Source organism: Squalius cephalus (assembly GCF_949319135.1).
Source record: "Squalius cephalus genome assembly, chromosome: 18".
In the NCBI taxonomy this organism is placed as follows: Eukaryota; Metazoa; Chordata; class Actinopteri; order Cypriniformes; family Leuciscidae; genus Squalius; species Squalius cephalus.
The window spans coordinates 34,957,401-34,972,400 of record NC_137139.1 but is presented as its reverse complement, the minus strand read 5'-3'; the positions used below and the strand labels follow the sequence as shown (position 1 = coordinate 34,972,400).

The 15,000-nt window shown below is 41.8% G+C and overlaps 1 protein-coding gene across 2 annotated transcripts in view; it reads right to left on the bottom strand.

The window, feature by feature from the left end:
- Positions 1–15,000, bottom strand: part of vdra (vitamin D receptor a) — a 101,635-nt gene that overhangs the window by 42,995 nt on the left and 43,640 nt on the right. The window contains exon 1 of one of the 2 annotated variants that reach the window (XM_079848317.1): positions 3,153–3,291. The exons of the other annotated variant lie outside the window; for it this stretch is intronic. The gene's annotated coding sequence lies outside the window, so the exon portion shown is untranslated. Of the gene's footprint in view, positions 1–3,152; positions 3,292–15,000 lie in introns of those variants that run through there. 2 annotated transcript variants of the gene reach the window in all.

Below are 15,000 nucleotides of genomic sequence, written 5' to 3'. Positions count from 1 at the left end.
GCCGCCGCTGCCGCTATTTCTGCTGCCGCCGCTATTTCTGCCGCCACTATTTCTGCCGCCGCTGCCGCTATTTCTGCTGCCACCGCTATTTCTGCCGCCGCTATTTCTGCCGCCGCTGCCGCGATTTCTGCCTTGCCGCTATTTCTGCCGCCGCTATTTCTGCCGCCGCTATTTCTGCCACCGCTATTTCTGCCGCCGCGATTTCTGCCGCCGCTGCCGCTATTTCTGCTGCCGCCGCTATTTCTGCCGCCGCTGCCGCTATTTCTGCCGCCGTTATTTCTGCCGCCACTATTTCTGCCGCCGCTGCCGCTATTTCTGCCGCCACTATTTCTGCCGCCGCTGCCGCTATTTCTGCTGCCGCCGCTATTTCTGCCGCCACTATTTCTGCCGCCAATATTTCTGCCGCCGCTATTTCTGCCGCCACTATTTCTGCCGCCAATATTTCTGCTGCCGCTATTTCTGCCGCCAATATTTCTGCCGCCGCTATTTCTGCCGCCACTATTTCTGCCGCCGCTGCCGCTATTTCTGCTGCCGCCGCTATTTCTGCCGCCACTATTTCTGCCGCCGCTATTTCTGCCGCCGCTATCGCTATTTCTGCCACCGCTATTTCTACCGCCGCTATTTCTGCCGCCGCTGCCACTATTTCTGCCGCCACTATTTCTACCGCCGCTATTTCTGCCACCGCTGCCGCTATTTCTGCCACCGCTATTTCTGCCGCCACTATTTCTGCCGCCGCTGCCGCTATTTCTGCCGCCGCTATCGCTATTTCTGCCACCGCTATCGCTATTTCTGCCACCGCTATTTCTGCCGCCGCTATTTCTGCCGCCGCTATTTCTGCCACCGCTATTTCTGCCGCCGCTATTTCTGCTATTACTGCCGGCGCTGCCACCATTTCTGCTGGTAATTGCTGTTGCAGAGCAAGTAAGACATGCTGCTTCTGTACAATATAGCACACATGAACTACCCGTAGCAGATCTACACAGGTGGAGCTGGGGAGGGTGGAGGGTTTCTGAAGCGCTGCAACTGCTACAGCAAATGCAGACCAAGTATTTAAAGGCAAAATTAGCAAAATTAAAAAAGAACAAACTTTTTTTTTTTTTTTAAATAAATATAATTAAATCATTACATTTTACATAAGACTATTATAGGAACCAGATTAGTTAGACCAGATTAGTTAGCCATTATTATGAATCACAATTATGAAGAGTTTACATCAAAATTTCAAACAAAATGTTTCTTTTATTTAAATGTAAGTGATTCATAAATGTAAACTGTGTATATATAACAGGGAAGTGAAACTTGGGTTGAAACAATATATCAACATCACTACTTTACTATTTTTTTGCATTATGACAATTTCTCTTGACAGTTTAACACCACCCCTATAAATTGTACAAGAATAATCATTTAACCCAAGTTTCACTTCCTTGTTATATATACACAGTTTATATTTATGAATATATATATATATATATATATATATATATATATATATATATATATATGCTGTTCATCAAGAATGAACCACATTTCACTTCCCTGACACTGAATATTCTGAGATCGATCAGGAGTTGAGTAACCAGTTTCAACCAGTTATTCCTAACAATGTGGTCTGTGCAAAACAAAAGCTTCTTCCAAGAGTGAGGGGAAAAAGAAAGCTCAGCAGTAAACAACGCTTCATAAAACACAAATATATCATCCAAAGAATGAGACGCAGAATATTACAAAAAACTGATGTTTGAAGGCTTGCATAATTCAGAACGTTGGTCAATGTTTCTTGTCCGAGTTCACTTTTACTCTCGGTGACACTCAAAAATGTTTTATGCAAATGAGCTGCTCTCTGCTGATTGGCTGATGTCTTGAGGCGCATAAACACAGATCAGAATGAAGCTTCTGAACTTCTTCGCCTCAATCGGGGACATTTAATATTCAATATTATTGATCCGCCTGCATTGACACCATTATATGAGGACTGAACTGAGCTGGACGATGGTTCTCTCCAGAGAAGATAAAAATTAACTAAATTAAACTTTTTTACAACAAATATGAACCATCACTGAACTTACTTAAGCTGGACTGACACTATTTTCTTCTGGAAACACACTTTTTTGCATTATTTTCCTGTTATCTCTGTAAAGCTGCTTTGAGACAATCTGTGGTGTAAAAAGTGCTATATAAATAAAGGTAAAGAATGTAAAGATCTGAAGATGAGTCACGCCGAACATGAAATGGATTTAGACACAAACCATCCATCCAGAAACCATGAGCGGCTGTTAAAACACAGGCCGTGTTCAGACAGGCCACAAAACTAAACGTCCAAACTAAATCGTTCGCTTATAGTCAGAATATATTCAGCTAGGACACATTAAACTGATCGAAAGATACAGTAAAGACATTCATAATGCTGCAAAATATTCTATTTCAAATAAATGCTGTTCTTTTGGACTTTATATTCATCAAAGAATCCGGTTTTCAACACTGATAATAATCATAAATGTTTCTTGAGCATCAAATCATCATATTAGAGTGATTTCTGAAGGATCATGTGACACTGAAGACTGGAGTAATGATGCTGAAAATTCAGCTTTTATCACAGGAATAAATTACACTTTACTAGATATTCACATAGAAAACAGCTGATTTACATTATAATAATATTTCAGTATGTGTACTGTACTTTTTTGACCAAATACATTCAGCCTTGGTGAAAATAAGAGACTTAAAAACATTAAAAAAAACTTAAATACTCCAAACTTTTAAACTAAATACACTAGTTTTTCAAAAAAATTGCCAGTGAAACGGTGTATACAACACACACTGCACTACACTGCACATTTTGTCAAATGTTCGGATTGATACTGTGCTGGTATTCCGGTGTGCAGTATTAGTAGTATTCTGGAAAACACACTTTTGTCAGTGTTTTCAATCAGGAACGACACGGATCCTTCTGGAAACGTGAGATGTTTGGGTGTATCAGTGAAAGTGAAAGCTGAACGAGAAAGAAAACGGTTCTGGTGTTCGAGCCCAGTGCTGAACTTCCCCGTATCAAGCCCGAAACTGATCCCAGATCCGATTAGCAGCCGATCCGGAGCGCGCCTGAACGCAGACTCCCACGACACGCAGCATTTTTCCCCACATGCAGAAGAACTTACCAATCGCAGGCCATGGAGGGAAGAAAACGCTCCGGGGAAAACGCTCTCCAAATTGCTAGACTTGACCCAGATCTGCACATCAGAGACGGTGAACTTTAGACCTTGTTTTGAGCGCTCGCTCGCAGAAGAAAAGGCCAGAGCGGGGCGGGAGCTTTCAGAGGAACAGGGGCCCGTTTAGGGAGAACACACACACACACACACTCACATTCACAGTACGTCGCTCTCAGGATCAGAATCTTTATTTGTCATTATACAAAAGGAGTACAACGAATGATATGCAATCCTCCTATTCAGCGCAATAATCAATCTCCCGCTTTACAAACAATTACACTACATGCAAAAAAAAGATTCTCCTATGTAACAAATTTTACAAATAAGTGAGAACGGTAAACTGTAAGCTGGAATGTATATATATATACAGTACTGTGCAAAAGTCTTAGGCATGTTAATAATCCCCCCCCCCCCGTTCCCCCCAAAAAATGGTTGTAAGTCAGTTATTTCTATCTTTTGCTGTAGTGTGTCAGCAGGAAATATCAGTTCACATTTCCAAACATTCTTTTTGCCATTAATTGTAATAATCCAGTGAGATTTGTGTCTGCACAAGGAGTCTGACAACAGCCGGTGTGATCTGATCTCACCATCATCGAGTCCGTCTGTGATTACATGAAGAAACAGAAGAAACTGAGACAGACTAAATCCAGAAGAACTGCGGGAACGTCTCCGAGACGCTTGAAGAAACCTTCCTGCAAAGCTCCCTGAGAAACTATGTGCAAGTGTACCTGGACAAAAGCCGTTTTAAACGCAAAGGGTCGTTACACCAAATATTGATTTGAATTAGTTAATATAAGTTAAATCATAAATAAATTCAATTTGTGATTTTATTTTTGAAAGCATTCTCACTTTACAGCATTTTAACACAAGTGCCAGTGCTTTTCACTGTAGCTTTGCAGGAAGGATTCTTCAGCATCTCGGAGACGTTCCCGCAGTTCTTCTGGATTTAGTCTGTCTCAGTTTCTTCTGTTTCTTCATGTAATCACAGACGGACTCGATGATGGTGAGATCAGATCAGACCGGCTGTTGTCAGACTCCTTGTGCATACACAAATCTCACTGGATTATTACAATTAATGGCAAAAAGAATGTTTGGAAATGTAAACTGATATTTCCTACTGACACTACAGCAAAAGATAGAAATAACTGACTTACAACCATTTTTGGGGGGGGACGGGGGGGGGACGGGGATATTAACATGCTTAAGACTTTAGCACAGTACTGTATACACATACATACACATATATACATATATACCTTTAACAGCAATATTTGCATATCATATGCAGCACAATTGAGGTGATTTATAAGCATATGACTATAAATAATTACAAAAGATGCATTGCGGTCATTTAAAACTAAACCGGCTCTAGGACATGTTCTCGACGCACTTCTGATGACGTAATCTCTGAATCCACACGCACCAATGCTACATTTTATAAATGTCATAATCATGTGTGAACAAACAAGTATTCACTACTTCAGTGAGCTCATTGTTTCTGCATTAAATTATTACATTGTTTAAATTAATGATTTTTTTGCTAACTGTGATTTTGCATATGGTCATCATCTCTGAAATACATAACTCAGTTTCCTCTGATAACAGATCTCTGTAGATTGTAATGTGGACTCGTGCACTTTCTGTAAAGCTGCTGTGAAATGATGTGTGTTGTGAAAAGCGCTGTATAAATAAGTGTGAATTGAATACAAAAGAGTTCAACAAAATTATATGCAATCCTATTCAGCGCTATAATCAATCTCCCACTTTACATACAATTACACTATATCCGAAAATAAAACACATTTCTCCTATTTAACAAATTTTACAAATAAGTGAAAACGGTAAACTGGAATATATATATATATATATATATATGTATCCTTAACAGCAATATTTACACAATTGAGGTGATTTAAAAGTACTATAAATAATTACAAAAGAGGCTTTCAACTCACAAAAAAAGGCAAATCACAAAAAGATGCATTGCATGAAGTGTTGATTTAAAATGAGGATATGTGCTCGACACACACACACACACACTCCTGAAGACAAGCGTATCGATTGGTGCCGAGGATGATAAAGTGACTCGAGTTTGCAAATCTGACGGTGATGCAATTATCAAACCCGTTTAAATGCATCCTTGCAATGGATTATTTCCTGTGTGACAATCTAAGAAAAGCTGCGACTGGACCGTCTCCAAACAACTGACCAGGAATGTGCGTAAACATTCCAAACTTGAGCAATAAAAGCCATAATTCTCCAAAAAGTAAACTTGAAGGAAAGTTCAGTGCTTGTGCAAACGCTCACCGTCACAGACCGGAGGAAAACAAACACAATTCTGAAATTCTCAAAATGCATCAGAGAATCTGAGTTTGGGTTTTAACTCCTCAAATCATAAGAGCAGTTTTCTAGTGTGCTGATGTAACAGGAATGGGGGAGGGGCTTGTGCGTGAGGGGAGGGGCTTATCGTGGAGAGGCGTGGCCTGAGAGGGAGAACATCCCAGAATAGCATATTTAATGTTGAAATACACTCCCGATCAAAAGTTTGGGGTCGGTAAGATTTTTAATGATTTTAAAAGAGCCTCTTCTGCTCACCAAGGCTGCGTTTATTTGATTAAAAATACAAAAAAATAGTGAAATATTATTATAATGTAAATCATCTGTTTTCTATGTGAATATATAGTAAAGTGTAATTTATTCCTGTGATCAAAGCTGAATGTTCAGCATCATTACTCCAGTCTTCAGTGTCACATGATCCTTCAGAAATCACTCTAATATGAGGATTTGATGATCGAGAAACATTTATGATTATTATCAATTTTGAAAACCGTTATTTATATTTTTATGTCAGGATTTTTTGATTAATAAAGAATCTTTTGTAACATTAAACACTACCGTTCAGAAGTTTGGGGTCAGTAAGAATTTATATTTTATTTTTTGGGGGAAAGAAATAAAATAAATCAATACTTTTATTCATCAAGGATGAGTTAAATTGATCAAAAGTTACAGTAAAGACAATTATAATGTTACAAAAGCTTCTATTTCAGATAAATGCTGTTCTTTTGAACTTTATATTCATCAAATAATCCTGAAATTAATTGTACACAACTGTTTTCAACATTGATAATAATCATAAATGTTTCTTGAGCATCAAATCATCATATTAGAGTGATTTGTGAAGGATCATGTGACACTGAAGACTGGAGTAATGATGCTGAACATTCAGCTTTAATCACAGGAATAAATTACACTTTACTATATTCACATAGAAAACAGCTGATTTACATTAGAATAATTTTTCACAATATTACAGTTTTTTGTTGTATTTTTAATCACATAAATGCAGCCTGAGCATAAGAGACTTCTTTTAAAAACATTAAAAGTCTTACCGATCCCAAAACTTTTGAACGGCAGTGCAGAAAAAGCAATATGCAAGAATATGACATTCCAGCTTTAGATGTGAAACAGTGAACCGGTCAAATACACTCGTACGCGCTTCAGCACAAGCACTAAACACACACACGGCAATACAACCTGATGTAAGAGATTACAAGACAACAACAGATGAGCGTTATCGACTTGCCAAATGCCCAAAAGCACAAATCAAATCAACCGCGCGTGTGTGTGTGAGTGTGTGTGTGTGTGTGTGGTCGAGACTTTAACCTCATGCAATCTCACAGAGATACGCAGCGCACAGATTTAACCCAGGTGAGGAACGCATTGTACAGGAACAACATCCACAAGCCAGCCAAACAAAAATAGCACAAGAACAACACGTTATTAACTCACTGATACATCAACAGATATGGCGAATAACCCATCTGACGTATGCAGAGATTAATGATCTGACCTGATCAAACCACAAACATGCCGAGACGCATCCAAAACAGTTTGCTATGATTAAAAAGATGATAAGAAAAACAATAACAATAAAATAAAACAAGATAAAATAAAAATATGAAACAAAATTCAGAACTACCTGTATTTTTATGAAAGATTATATGAAATAAGATCAGATTAAACAGAAAAATGTTGAAAAATGTCTGAATGTCATTGTATTGGGTACAAATAAATCTAAAGCAAATAGGGCTGCAAAAATGTGGGGAATAAAAAAAAAATTATAGCAAATGTGATTGCAACTTAAAATGAAATAAATAAAAACAAAATTTGATCAACAATCTTGTGATTATATATCAATATACGTATAAAACACTAATAATACATAATAATAATAATATAATATTAACAGCCTCAGTAATAATATTTATAAATATTATTATTATTATAAAAAAAAAAAAAAAAGAGATACTACAATTGTAATAAAGCTATTTCACTGTAAAATGCAGCGTGACACTTTCTGGTTGTTAGTGCACATTCTTTAACATGATGAACGACACCCGTGGTTAGAGATGTCAAAAACACACATTAAAAACCAATAAAAACTAAAAAAAGTCACATCTTTTTTTTAATCTGCAGTGTTGGTGGAACAGAGTTTGTTTACATGAAAAGAAACACAGCAGTGTGTCTGTGAATACTGAAAATATAATTTTATATTATATATTAATATTATATAAAAATAATATTATAAAAAATATATTATTTTATATTACATTTTAAAATATAATAACTTAATTGAAAAATACTTGGATGCAAAAATAAGAACATTCATTCAGGTGAAGTTGAAATGAAGTTAGGAGTTACAGTAAGTGCTTTTTATTTTATTTTTATTTTTTACTCCTATTAGAACAGTTATTTGTCTCTTTTCTGTATTTGACAATTTAATATAAAATACAAAAATTAAATAAAATTAAATACAAAAAAATAAAAAATAAAAAGCACAAGACAACCAAATACAAATATTGACCTCTGCTCTAGTTTAGTTACTAATCTAGTTTGTAATAAAGCTGGCATTGTGGTCTATGAACACTGAGACTATGACAAATTTCTTGTGACCAGAAACAAAACTGAATTAAGTTAAAAAAAAGTCAAGTTGCCAATTTCAAATGAACCCTCTGGTGCTCTTCATTCAATTTTGACTGAAAAATATTTACTTTTTTTTTTTTTTTTAAGCATTTACTTCATCTGAATGTTACGAAACTTGGTAAAGTTTTTGGCACTTGCTATGTGAAAAAAAAAAAAGAAAAGAAAAAAATCATGAACATGATTCGAAAAGGTTAATTAACTTATAATTAATAAGTGCAGTTACTAATAATATTTCATGTTTGTTTACTGGAAATTTAATAGTAAAAAAAGAACCTGAATTGAGATGCAGATAAAATTTACTTTTTATTATTTTAATAATTTGAAATTTTAATATTCTACTCTTATTATTAAATATACTATTGTTCTTCTATAGTATACTAAAGTGACCGACAGCTTCAGTGATTATAAAAGGAGCTTTACTTGCTTTCGCAATTTGAAGAAAATTTTGTTTTTCATGAGACTTTCAATTTTTTTCCATAAATTGAGGCGTTCAAAAGGCTAATGAGTCATTAACCGCTCCTTTGCCGCCATCTACTGGTTATACTTTAATAAAAGTGTTTGTTTGCCACAAACTTTTAATTTTCCAACATCTTTAAACTTTTAGTTTTACAAATCATCACATTAAAAATAACATTAAACCTGGATAATATTTAGAGGTCTGAAGTGCTGAAAAAAGTACTTTGAAGCACTTAAAGGGATAGTTCACTTTAAAATTAAATTTTGGTATGTTTTAGCTTACCTCAAGGGCATCCAAGATGTAGGTGTCTTTGTTTCCGCAGTAGTTTCAATTTTGATATTTTTAGGTCAAACCGTTCTTGTCTGTCAGTCCTGTAATGCAGGTCTATGGTCACTGTCTCAAAGAGCATGCACAGAGTCCAAATTAAAACAATTCCCCATCGTAAGTACACATTGATGGCCTAAGACATGAAACGAGCGGTTTGTGTGTAGTATGGATGTAGTATGGATGGATGTAAATAGTATTTATATCGTTTTTACCTCTTGTACACTTTCCGGCGCTTGCGCAGACTAAGCCAGAACGCACACACACGTCACACACCAGGAAGCGCGCGCGCCCTCAGATCACTTGGACGTGGTTGTGTAGAGGTAAAAACTATATAAATACTGTTTGTTTTCTCACACAAACCGCTCGTTTCGTGTCTTAGGCCATCAATGTGTACTTACGATGGGGAATTGTTTTAATTTGGACTCTGTGCATGCTCTTTGAGACAGTGACCATAGACCTGCATTATACGACTGACAGACAAGAACGGTTTGACCTAAAAATATCAAAATTGAAACTACTGCGGAAACAAAGACACCTACATCTTGGATGCCCTTGAGGTAAGCTAAAACATACCAAAATTTAATTTCAAAGTGAACTATCCCTTTAAAAGGCCTTGCAAAAAAAGCGCTTGAATTTCACTCTTAAAATGTTGTACGAACCCTGAGATGAATAATGTAAAAAACATTTGACCATTTCTGCCACAATACCATGGTTACAGTTAACGCTTCTACATTAAATCCATGGTGAATGTTGGTGATTTGTGGATTGAAAAGCCATCTATAACTCGTTTCTTTCCTGGGGCCGTATTCACAAAGAATTTTAAGGCTAAAAGTAGCTCCTAACTGGCGAATTTAGGAGCAACTCCTAAAAATAATGGGCGTGTCACTCGTAACTTTAGGGCTCCTAATTTTTTTGACTAAGAGTAATTCACGAAGCATTTTAGCCCTAAAAGTAGCACCTAAGCCTGGGACAGCTTAAAAGAAGTCGAGAGGACTCCTAACTCACTAAGACCTTCACAAACCGCTTTTTGTGGCATTTCACGTTGCGATGTTTTGAAATGCGTATGCGGCGCTACAGGAGCTTCCAATCGCCAGGGAACAATTCTGCATCGTAGGCATACAGTAACTAGGGATGCAATAACACCACCAACAACAACCAAAACTAGGCTACTCATTGCATGTAAACTAACTGTAACGTTTCATTGTGAATCAAATTAAAATGTTCTTCTCTTTGCAAACGCAGAGGCATATAGTGACAGATTAATTCAATAATGTTGCAAAGATATTGCATCAATCCATATGTTTCATTAGGCTACTAGGCTATTTGTTTTGCCTTACTCTTTATTCATTTAGGCTGTTTATTCAGTTATTCATCATCTTCCGTCCTTCGCACTACTTGTGTAGCGCACGCATCCTCAGACCTGTCACCTGTCACTCATCATCATAGGGGAGGTGTTTGGAATCATTCCCGCGTTACAATCATCAGCCAATCAAGGTGGTCACTTCAGTCAAGCTCGTGCATGAGTAATGACGTCATCCATAGCAACAAAGACTCACTCTTAGTTTAGGAGTTGTCATTTTTCTTTACTAAGAGTAGGTCTGAAAGGCGTTGTGAATAACTTTTAAGAGAAAACTCCTAGCTAAAATCTTTTAGTGCGATTTAGGAGTACTCCTAGTGGTAAGATTAAATGCTTTGTGAATACGGCCCCAGGTCTCCACGTCAGCACTGTTTGGTTTGATGTGGTTTATAAACAGAGAATTCTGCACTGAATTTGCATGCTTCTCACTGCGGTGTCGTTAATTCTGCGGAGAATTCAAGCGGTTTCTCACTGGATCTCCCAGCGCTGTGTAGTTCTGTAAAATTCAGTCGCACTTTGAAGAAAAGTTTTAGTTTTTCATGAGAATTTGTGACTTCCTAATTTTCTCCATAAATTGGGCAGTTGAAATGGCTTAATCCTCTTTAAGCAGAAAGGAGCAACCGTGTCTAAAGTGCTGTAAAATAGAGAGTCAATCATTTCTGTTGCAACATCCAGTTCGGCTAAGCTATCTGGTATGCCGAGGAATAGACACTGATCAGGAAGATTATTTATAAAGCAATCTTTAATGGTAGAAGTAATACACTATATTGCCAAAAGTTTTGGGACACCCCTCCAAATCATTGAATTCGGGTGTTTCAATCACTTCCATGGCCACAGTTGTGTAAATCAAGCACTAGGCATGTAGATGCTTCTGCAAACATCTGTGAAAGAACAGGTCGCTCTCTCAGGAGCTCAGTGAACTCAAGCGTGGGACCGGGATAGATTGCCACCTGTGCAATAAGTCTATTTATAAAACTGTTAGTTCCAAACCTTGATTCTGATTGGTCAATAGCTGTGTTTTATTCACGATAAATATAAACGTTTACTTGGTAAAAAAAGTAAGTAAAAGTTTTTCAAAAAAGTAAAAATGCAAAGTACTGGAAATATAATAAATAAAAGCTCTGTAAACACTTGCCTTTTTTGCAAGACTATAAGTGTGTCCCATCGAGTAATCAAAAAGTTATACACACACTTGTAGTATTTACGCCTACTTGTACACCTGGGCCAAATACAGGAAATGCGTCATGCAAGTAGACAAGTGGTCAAGTGCAAAGACCGCAAGTGTGTGTATTTGGACAAGGCAATGAAATGGGTTTCCATGGCCGAGCAGCTGCAAGCCTTACATCACCAAGTGCAATGCAAAGCGTGGGACGCAGTGTGTGTAAAGCGTGGGATGCAGTGTGTGTAAAGCGTGGGATGCAGTGTTGTAAAGCGTGGGATGCAGTGGTGTAAAGCGTGGGATGCAGTGTGTGTAAAGCGTGGGATGCAGTGTTGTAAAGCGTGGGATGCAGTGTGTGTAAAGCATGGGATGCAGTGTGTGTAAAGCGTGGGATGCAGTGGTGTAAAGCGTGGGATGCAGTGTGTGTAAAGCATGGGATGCAGTGTGTGTAAAGCGTGGGATGCAGTGGTGTAAAGCATGGGATGCAGTGTTGTAAAGCGTGGGATGCAGTGTTGTAAAGCATGGGATGCAGTGTGTGTAAAGCGTGGGATGCAGTGTGTGTAAAGCATTGGATGCAGTGGTGTAAAGTGTGGGATGCAGTGTTGTAAAGCATGGGATGCAGTGTGTGTAAAGCATGGGATGCAGTGTGTGTAAAGCGTGGGATGCAGTGTTGTAAAGCGTGGGATGCAGTGTGTGTAAAGCGTGGGATGCAGTGTTGTAAAGCGTGGGATGCAGTGTTGTAAAGCGTGGGATGCAGTGTGTGTAAAGCGTGGGATGCAGTGATGTAAAGCGTGGGATGCAGTGTGTGTAAAGCGTGGGATGCAGTGTTGTAAAGCGTGGGATGCAGTGTTGTAAAGCATGGGATGCAGTGTTGTAAAGCATGGGATGCAGTGTGTGTAAAGCATGGGATGCAGTGTGTGTAAAGCGTGGGATGCAGTGGTGTAAAGCGTGGGATGCAGTGTGTGTAAAGCATGGGATGCAGTGTGTGTAAAGCATGGGATGCAGTGTGTGTAAAGCATGGGATGCAGTGTGTGTAAAGCATGGGATGCAGTGTGTGTAAAGCGTGGGATGCAGTGTTGTAAAGCGTGGGATGCAGTGTGTGTAAAGCATGGGATGCAGTGTGTGTAAAGCGTGGGATGCAGTGGTGTAAAGCATGGGATGCAGTGTGTGTAAAGCGTGGGACGCAGTGGTGTAAAGCGTGGGATGCAGTGTTGTAAAGCGTGGGATGCAGTGGTGTAAAGCGTGGGATGCAGTGTGTTGTAAAGCGTGGGATGCAGTGGTGTAAAGCGTGGGATGTAGTGTGTGTAAAGCGTGGGATGCAGTGTTGTAAAGCGTGGGATGCAGTGGTGTAAAGCGTGGGATGCAGTGGTGTAAAGCGTGGGATGCAGTGTGTGTAAAGCGTGGGATGCAGTGTTGTAAAGCGTGGGATGCAGTGGTGTAAAGCGTGGGATGCAGTGGTGTAAAGCGTGGGATGCAGTGGAGTAAAGCGTGGGATGCAGTGGTGTAAAGCGTGGGATGCAGTGTGTGTAAAGCGTGGGATGCAGTGGTGTAAAGCGTGGGATGCAGTGTGTTGTAAAGCGTGGGATGCAGTGGTGTAAAGCGTGGGATGCAGTGTGTGTAAAGCGTGGGATGCAGTGTTGTAAAGCGTGGGATGCAGTGTTGTAAAGCGTGGGATGCAGTGTGTTGTAAAGCGTGGGATGCAGTGGTGTAAAGCGTGGGATGCAGTGTGTGTAAAGCGTGGGATGCAGTGGTGTAAAGCATGGGATGCAGTGTTGTAAAGCGTGGGATGCAGTGTGTGTAAAGCGTGGGATGCAGTGGAGGGGGGATTATGGTGTGGGGTTGTTTGGTGGAGGGGGGGTTATGGTGTGGGGTTGTTTGGTGGAGGGGGGGTTGTGGTGTGGGGTTGTTTGGTGGAGGGGGGTTATGGTGTGGGGTTGTTGTGGTGTGGGGTTGTTTGGTGGAGGGGGGATTATGGTGTGGGGTTGTTTGGTGGAGGGGGGGTTATGGTGCGGGGTTGTTTGGTGGAGGGGGGGTTATGGTGCGGGGTTGTTTGGTGGAGGGGGGGTTGTGGTGTGGGGTTGTTTGGTGGAGGGGGGTTATGGTGTGGGGTTGTTTGGTGGAGGGGGGGTTGTGGTGTGGGGTTGTTTGGTGGAGGGGGGATTATGGTGTGGAGTTGTTTGGTGGAGGGGGGTTATGGTGTGGGGTTGTTTGGTGGAGGGGGGGTTGTGGTGTGGGGTTGTTTGGTGGAGGGGGGGTTATGGTGTGGGGTTGTTTGGTGGAGGGGGGGTTATGGTGCGGGGTTGTTTGGTGGAGGGGGGGTTATGGTGCGGGGTTGTTTGCTGGAGGGGGGGGGTTATGGTGCGGGGTTGTTTGGTGGAGGGGGGGTTATGACTGAGTATGTACGATGAGCACTGCTGTTCAGTTGGCAAATTTTTTTTTTTTTTTTGATAAATATATAAATATAATTATTTAGATGAATTTGTCTTATCAGATTTACCTATTGTTATGATTTCCATTTGTGCTGGTCAATTATGAACAATAGGCAAAATTGAACTGCTAGCAAAAACTGAATCGAATCTGGTGGGGCCGAGGGGCAGAGGAGCCAAGGGGTCGAGGGGCCGAGGGGGAGAGGGGCAGAGGGGCCGAGGGGGAGAGGGGCCGAGGGGGAGAGGGGCAGAGGGGTCGAGGGGCAGAGGGGTCGAGGGGCAGAGGGGTCGAGGGGCAGAGGGGCCGAGGGGGAGAGGGGCCGAGGGGGAGAGGGGCAGAGGGGCCGAGGGGGAGAGGGGCCGAGGGGCCGAGGGGGAGAGGGGCAGAGGGGCCGAGGGGTCGAGGGGAAGTGGGGTCGAGGGGCAGAGGGGCCGAGGGGCAGAGGGGGAGAGGGGTCGAGGGGAAGTGGGGTCGAGGGGCAGAGGGGCCGAGGGGCAGAGGGGGAGAGGGGCCGAGGGGGAGAGGGGTCGAGGGGAAGTGGGGTCGAGGGGCAGAGGGGTCGAGGGGCAGAGGGGGTAGAGGGGCAGAGGGGCCGAGGGGCAGAGGGGCCGAGGGGCCGTGGGGCAGAGGGGTCGGGGGCAGAGGAGCCGAGGGGCAGAGGGGCCGAGGGGTCGAGGGGCCGTGGGGCAGAGGGGTCGAGGGGCAGAGGAGCCGAGGGGTCGAGGGGCAGAGGATCCGAGGGGCCGAGGGGCAGAGGGGTTGAGGAGCCGAGGGGTCGAGGGGCAGAGGGGTCGAGGGGCAGAGGGATCGAGGGGTCGAGGGGCAGAGGGGTCGAGGGGTCGAGGGGCAGAGGGGTCGAGGGGCAGAGGGGCCGAGGGGCAGAGGGGTCGAGGGGCAGAGGGGCCGAGGGGCAGAGGAGCCGAGGGGCAGAGGGGTCGAGGGGCACAGGAGCCGAGGGGTCGAGGGGCAGAGGATCCGAGGGGCCGAGGGGCAGAGGGGTCGAGGGGCAGAGGGGTCGAGGGGCAGAGGAGCTGAGGGGCAGAGGGGTCGTGGGGTCGAGGGGCAGAGGATCCGAGGGGCCGAGGGG